Here is a 7589-nt window from a genome sequence, read left to right as displayed (position 1 = left end):
CAAAACTCTGCATTTGAACAGTCAATAGCAAATACTTAAACTAATAATAAAACAGTAGCTGATTCAGAAGCGCCAGATATTCATAGCAAAGTCAGAATTACCTCTTCTCCTAGGTTCACGAAACGGTCGTCCATAAAATGCATTGCTGTTCTGTTGTAAGTAATCTTAAAGATTCCTAAATGCATCTACTTCCGGAAGGCCAAATAAAGTGCTTTTGCTTTCGCCTAGAAACACACAGCGTCTCCCTGACATGGCTGCTTCAACACTAACTGCGGTTACTGAAACCCCGCCTTCTTTCTTTGCGTGCACATTTGGGCGCATTATGCTAATATTGCCACATAGTGAGGTAGATATGTGGGGGCGTGTTAGAACGAGCCGTTTTAGGGGGGCGTGGCAGAGTCTTAACTTTGATAAAGAATATCTCTTTGGTTTTGAGACTTTAGTCTTTGCAACTTCAGGGATCTTATCTATGCACAATCAGCTTGTAACACTCCAAAGAGAAAGGAAAACTTGAAATCGCATCATATGACCCCTTTAACAAACATATAAAGCTTAACAGATCATTACTTAAATGTATATTCACATAGCTAGAAATATGAGATAATGTTCTTGTTAATGTTTACTAATTAACTTACTGAACATTATCTAATGATTAACATATGATTATTTAGTGTAAATTGAAATGCTTACAAATGTTAGTAAACTTTCAGTTCATATGATCTTCATTTGTTGGTCTTTGTTTGTTGTGTATACCTCTATTTATTCATCTTAACAAATAATCTATTAATTATTTGTTCATGTTTTTGCAGTACCCAATCTAAAGTGGAAACTATTCATCATTTGCAAATGTTTATAAATGTTTACTAATCATTAATACCTTTATGAGCAGTCATCTCGATGGCAAAAAGTGTCCCGAAAGACCTGAATTTACTCTATTCACACATCTTTACTAATCATTTATTAATCATTTGCTCATGTTTTTGCAGTAGCCAATCTAAAGTTGAAACTATTCATCATTTAGGATCTTTATGGGCATAGGACTTTTATCTAATGTAACAAGCTTTGTGTAAAGGGTGGCTGGTTACGTTTAGCTAAATGCTGGCTAAAGACATAACAGATTGTAATTTTGGTGCAAACATTTTATTTATTGCCTCAACACTCACATTAGTATACTACTCTTCAGTATATCATTAAACAGGATATTCCTTGAATCAAACATAAACAGGAGAACACAAATAATTTTTAAAAAAGAAAATACTTGTTAATTTATCAAAACAATATAATATAAACAGATTAAACTGTGTTCCCTTATAATCAAATTGACCCCTGTACACGGTTGACCCTTTAACCAACCCTTAAACCTACCCATACCACCAAACCTGTCCCTAACCTTACCCGTATCACACCTCAATAGCAGCTAATGTGTTGTGCATTAACACAAGCTTTTAATAATTTTATAACATCTGTTAAAATCATTTGTAGATTTTCAATAAGTGTTTGATCATATGGAATTGAAAGTTGAATGACATTTGTTAGCATTTTAACTTACATGAAATAATGATTTTTGTAAGCATTATCTGATGTTTAATACGTTTATTAGCAAACATTAACATGCACATTATCTCACGTTTCTAACTCTTTGAATATATATTAACTAATGATCCATTAAGCATTATATAATGTTTGTTAATGATTTATTAATGAAGGTTATTATAAAGTGTTACCCATATGAACATAAGCTTGTGGCAAACACTTTTATCCAAAGTTCTTAAATCCTTTAGGATAGCATTTTACAGTTTATTCGTGAAAACAAATGCTGTTTCAATGTTAAATTACAATTTTGAAATATCATACGTTAATATTGGCTTAAAAAATTAATAGAGAGCAATATTAATGAGGAAATCAATATTTGAAACAAATTCAGCTATAAAATGGAAGGGCGGAGCAAGCAATTTTAATTCTATTAAATGTTAACACTCAACAGAAAACACTCATCAATAAGAAGCAGGTCTCATAAAGCCAGGTGTTAAACTGTCCTAGTCCCTTTGCAAGGTGTATTTTCATGTCTTTGTATGTAGACAGGCGTTAGGAAGACATTTCAAAGCACATGACAGTGTAGTGTTGACATGTTCGGTATCTAAGGTTTCATGCTAGTGTGCGAGTGTGTGTGTGTGTTTAAAGGATAATTATTTAGAAGCTCCAAAGCAGAGAAATCAGGGTGCTCAAGGCCATGTCCCCAAGTTCTTCCTTCAATGCTGTAATTTATTCAGGTGGCAGACTGTGTGTGCAGTGCCTTGACCTCCAATTCCTTCAACGACTCCCTCCCAGCTACCCCCCTTAGGTACTGTCTAATGCCCCCAGGCGGGGGGAGGGGGCAGAAGGGGACAGGGGTTGGGTGGAAAGGGACAGGGAAACAGATGGCATCCCATTTTTCTCTGTTGTGTGAGGCCTGTCATTCCAGTAGATTAATACAAGGGGTTGGTTAAAAAAAACGGTAAAGACAATCAACGAAGGGTCTGGGTGGGGGGGGACAATAGAGCCACGTGCCGCTGTGCAGATTTGTCGTTTGGGACTCAATAGGTGATCATTTTTCAATGGGGCTGAACCAACTGTTGCAGGCAACATGTGCCACATACCCATGTTTCAAATGATCTCATGCGTTGTTTACATATGATTCAGCCAATGACAGTGAAGAAGGCAGTGGTCACCTGACCACCGTTAGAGGTTGGTTTAATGGAGAGGGGGGCACTGAAGTGTCCAGACACACATTGGTTTAATGGAGAGGGGGGCACTGAAGTGGCCAGACACACAAAATAACTGAAAAGTGAGGGTTGTCATAGCGACCCCAATTATTGGACTGAATAGCGAGTGTGTAGGGAAGTCTGGAGAGAATTCAAGAGGGTTTCTCTGCTTTCTTGATGCTTAGTCCAAATGAAGAAATGGTTGAGTAAATAACTCTGCCTGCACTGGATTAGATCAGAGGGTGAGAGTATTTTTATTTATATTCCCAAACAATAGATTTACAAGAGGACTTTCTCATCTTTTATCTATTTATAAGAAAACCTGGGAAAAGAATAGCATTAGTTTGTGTAGGCCAAAAATAATACAAATGTAATATAAAAAAGCAACTGACGATTGGAAGCATTATGGCAAAATTCGGTTGAATACTTAAAGAGTGCAATTTTTGTTCACCCTCATGGCTAAAGTTATTCTTTCTTTTTTCACATAAAATACATATTTGTGCTTTACTGAGAGCTATACTGTGTTTTTGCAGACTCCTGACTACTGACCCTTCACAGCTAAAGGACGAGCTGCCTGGTGATCTTCAGTCCCTGTCCTGGCTTACCTCAGTGGATGTTCCCCGACTGCAGCAGATAGGATCTGGACGGCCTGATTTCGCCAGTTCTGCCCAGAACAGCCTGCTGGAGCGGCAGACAGGTCAGGAGTTTAATAGACTGTGTATAATTAGAATAGATTGAGTTAAAAATGGCAGTCCAAAAAAAAAAAAAAAAAAAAAAACAAGAGAGAGACATGGCCATTAAAACCTAACTAGGAATGCCACTAAATAAATGTATTTACTTGTTTAATACCACCTTGGAGTCTGCACTTCACAGGGCTTGCCCATTCTATGCCGTTTTGTTTGTAGAATAAAAAAAAAAAAACTGAATTCATGAACCAACATCTCTAACGTCAAACTGGTTATCTTAGCCTAACACCTTAGCAGTAACCAGTGATTTAATTAAATTCTGTTATTTATTCACATCCATATGTCAGGTTTTTTTTTTTTGCATTAATTCTGTTTACTAAACCTTTAGACTTTTCTTTGGCCCAGTTATTTAAATATACAAAGGTTTATTAGAAAGCTGTGCCTTAACAGTAGTGGACTGAATCCCTATTTAAAAACCAAATCCAACTTTTGGTTTCTAAAAAAAAAAAAAACTTTGCTAAAAATTTCAGTTCAGCTGAATAGCATGACGGTAGCAGGAGAAGCAGGATCTGCGATTCATCTACAGAGTGAAATGCAGCACAGCCCTCTGGCCATCAGTAGCGTGAGTGATGATTCAGATTAACATTTCGAACAAATTCATATTACGTATACAACCAATTCAGAACTGAATGACCATTTGTAATAGAGCTAAAATAATCTTGTGTTTATAGATTTTTTCTGTTGTTTCTGTAGATGCCTCAGTTTTCCCCTGGGTTTACGTGTGCCGCATCAGTGTACCAGACCGCCCCACAGCAAGTGCTCACTTTCACTCAGGCAAACCAACAGGTTGGTTCAGTAGTTGGGATGATTTGTAAAGACTGTTCAGAACAGGAATATAATATAATATTATGAAAATACCACTTCTTTGCTATATTTTTTAGTGTTCTCCCGGTGGACTTTATGGCAACTACAACAACCAGAGTCTGTTTCCTCAACCCCGTATTACTGCTCACAACCAGGACTTGCAGCCCAAGACTTTCCCTAAACCCATCTACTCCTACAGGTGAAATAAAGTTCACTGCGACAAACTCTGAAAAACATTATAATTCTCTGGAAAGGGAACAAGATTTTATTTATCTCAAGTTGACTATGTTTGATATCATCGATTTTCAGCTGTCTGATTGCCATGGCTTTGAAGAACAGCAAAACAGGCAGCCTTCCTGTTAGTGAGATCTACAGCTTTATGAAAGAGCACTTCCCTTATTTCAAGGTGAGGAATTTATGTAAAAGAACTCTGGCGAATAGATGGACTAAGCCGACACACCATGGAATCAAATAAATGTTACTTATAGTATATTGTTGATTACTATGCTTCTCAGACAGCGCCTGATGGATGGAAGAATTCCGTACGCCACAACCTGTCCTTGAACAAGTGCTTTGAGAAGGTGGAAAACAAGATGAGTGGTTCCTCCAGAAAGGGCTGTCTTTGGGCACTCAATCCTGCAAAGATCGACAAAATGGAGGAAGAGATGCAAAAATGGAAGCGCAAAGATCTCCCTGCCATCCTTCGAAGCATGGCCAATCCAGGTCTTCAATCTTTGACTATTATCAGTGCTAGGAAATCTTTGATTGACATCTTTGCTCTGACAACAACCCACAACACTCTAGCATCACAGCAGTGAATTTTCTTACATTTAAGGCTGGCTCAAGTCTCTCAAATCAAAGCAAACTCATGCAGAAATATGCACCTTGCTACTAGGAAGACACATGACAAATGAAAATGCTATGCGTTCTAAAATTGACTAATGTCAAGCATGCTTGATACCCCCTAAAAAACTGTGCCCATCACATAGGGATTTTCACACTGTGCTTAACCCCAGGTTATCACCGTTCTAAACTCTGCCGTTAACCCCGGATAAAGGAACATTTCACACATGTAATTTAGAAGCGGAGCAGGGTTAGCACCACTTTTGCTGTGTTAACCCCGCATTGCGGTGCCAACCTTGTACAGTGTGAAACAGAGTGGTGTTAGAATGTTACAGCTATACACTTAGCAACAGACATCCAATCGTGTGCCTCATATTCACATGCTTTGGACAGTTACAGAAACACTGCACTCTGTATAAACAGTCTTTTCAGCATTTGAGGGGAAAAATGTCAAATGATGATGGAAAACACGTGAATAGAAGTGAAGAAGAGACCATTTCATTCTTACCTTAGTCCGAATCATCCATTCTGGAGAACTTCAGCAATATATAATATGTGGATACATACAAGAACCAACAATGTTCATGGTACCTCTATGCAAAGAGTAAGCTGAAGTAGTACAGAAACTAGAGCAGAAAAGTAAATGTAGAAATCTAGTTAAATAAAGTATAACTATTAATATTGTCCTGTTTTGGTACTTTTTTCCCCCAGATGAATTAGACAAACTCATTACAGACAGACCGGAGAGCTGCAGACAAAAGTCCATTGATACTGGCATGACACGCTTGCCAAGCTGCCCCCCAGGACCGACTCTCCCAATACCGGCTCAGATGCAGCCCCAACCAGTGGTCACTCTTTCTCTACAGTGCCTCCCTATGCATCAGCACTTTCAACTGCAGCTCCAGAATCAGTCTCGCTTGGCTCCGGCCTCCCCTGCTCCCGCTCAGACACCCCCTCTCCACACCATCCCTGACCTGACAAACAGCTCCCTCCCTCAGCATCCTGCCAAGCAGCACAGCGACTTCTACACAGTTCACACTGACGTGAATTCAGAGGTGGACGCACTGGACCCAAGTATTATGGACTTCGCCTGGCAAGGTCAGCATTAACTACGTCAATAATCAACTAATATAAAAATTTTGAAAGCCACAGAATGTTTGTTTGTGGGCTGATATTTAACGCAGTTCTCCTCTTCTGATTACAGGAAACCTGTGGGAGGAGATGAAGGATGACAGCTTTAACCTGGAGGCATTAGGTACACTCAGTAACTCCCCACTCCGGCTGTCTGACTGTGACCTGGACACCGGCAATGTCACGCCTCTCCTCTTCTGATTACAGGAAACCTGTGGGAGGAGATGAAGGATGACAGCTTTAACCTGGAGGCATTAGGTACACTCAGTAACTCCCCACTCCGGCTGTCTGACTGTGACCTGGACACTGGCAATGTCACGCCTGTGTCCAATGCAGGAGGACTGCCTTACCCAGACCTGCAGGTGACAGGCCTCTACTCTTCATACTCGGCTGTGGATGTCCTTTCTAACCAGTACATGAACACACAAGGAGGAACAAAGCCTATCGTTTTGCTTTAATTGCATCCAAAAGAAATGAAGCAAGCTGAGCTTTACTTCCCAGGACCATCTATAAAGCTTTCAATCCAAGCTTTCATGGTGTGTCAGACTCCAAAAAACATCCTGCAACACAGATTTCTTCCAAGGCAGCCAAAAAATTTTGCTAAATAATTGCAACATCAGAAAGACAACAAAACGATATTCTTAACTAAAATGAGTAGCATTTATGGTGACGTCACAATATTCAAAGGTATCATTTGCATTGACTATATTAATTGCATTGAATGCATTGGGTTTGAAGGGACCAAATCAGCAATTATGTTTTTTTTAGAGAATTTACATGGTGAGAAAGTGTAACCCCATAAGGGGTTTAAAGATTTCCTAAAACAGCACAGTCCAGTGCAGATCGTAATACTGGCATTGTGGCCAAACATAATCAAATGAACTAGTGCTGTTATCATTTTACACCCAATGCAAATTGCGAGTTAACACAACACTTCAATATAACACAAGGAACAAAGATCAAATTATGGGAATTATGATTTTGGGTGTTGCCAAGCTTTTTTCTGTACCATAAAATGAACTTTTCTTTTCATTTTGTCCATGTAACTGTTAAGCCTTGTAACTGTAGTTGTGTGTCTTTTGTTGTACTGTGATAGACACTCCATCTGCTCTTTAATGTTTGTTTATTATTTATATTTATGAAAAGAGCTGAAATGGTGACATTAATCATTTTTTATTGTACATATCTAAATATTTCAAATGCAAGCAATAAAATTTCGCATTCGGATTGAAATATGTATTCATTTCATTTGTTTTTAATTCTTAATGGCTTAATTTTCAGCTGCATATACATGACAAACATACAGTACGCATTGCAGGGTGGC

General features: G+C 38.7%; 1 pseudogene; it reads left to right on the top strand.

Annotated features, from left to right (window-relative positions):
* The window catches only part of LOC107672599 (forkhead box protein N4-like), an 11084-nt pseudogene extending 4238 nt beyond the window's left edge, over nt 1-6846 (top strand).
* Nucleotides 6847-7589: the final 743 nt, after the last annotated feature.

The sequence above is a fragment of the Sinocyclocheilus anshuiensis genome, unplaced genomic scaffold, assembly GCF_001515605.1.
Source record: "Sinocyclocheilus anshuiensis isolate Anshui unplaced genomic scaffold, SAMN03320099.WGS_v1.1 scaffold100, whole genome shotgun sequence".
Classification (NCBI taxonomy): Eukaryota; Metazoa; Chordata; class Actinopteri; order Cypriniformes; family Cyprinidae; genus Sinocyclocheilus; species Sinocyclocheilus anshuiensis.
Note: the sequence above shows the minus strand (reverse complement) of the source record. Positions and strands in the feature narration are given on the sequence as shown.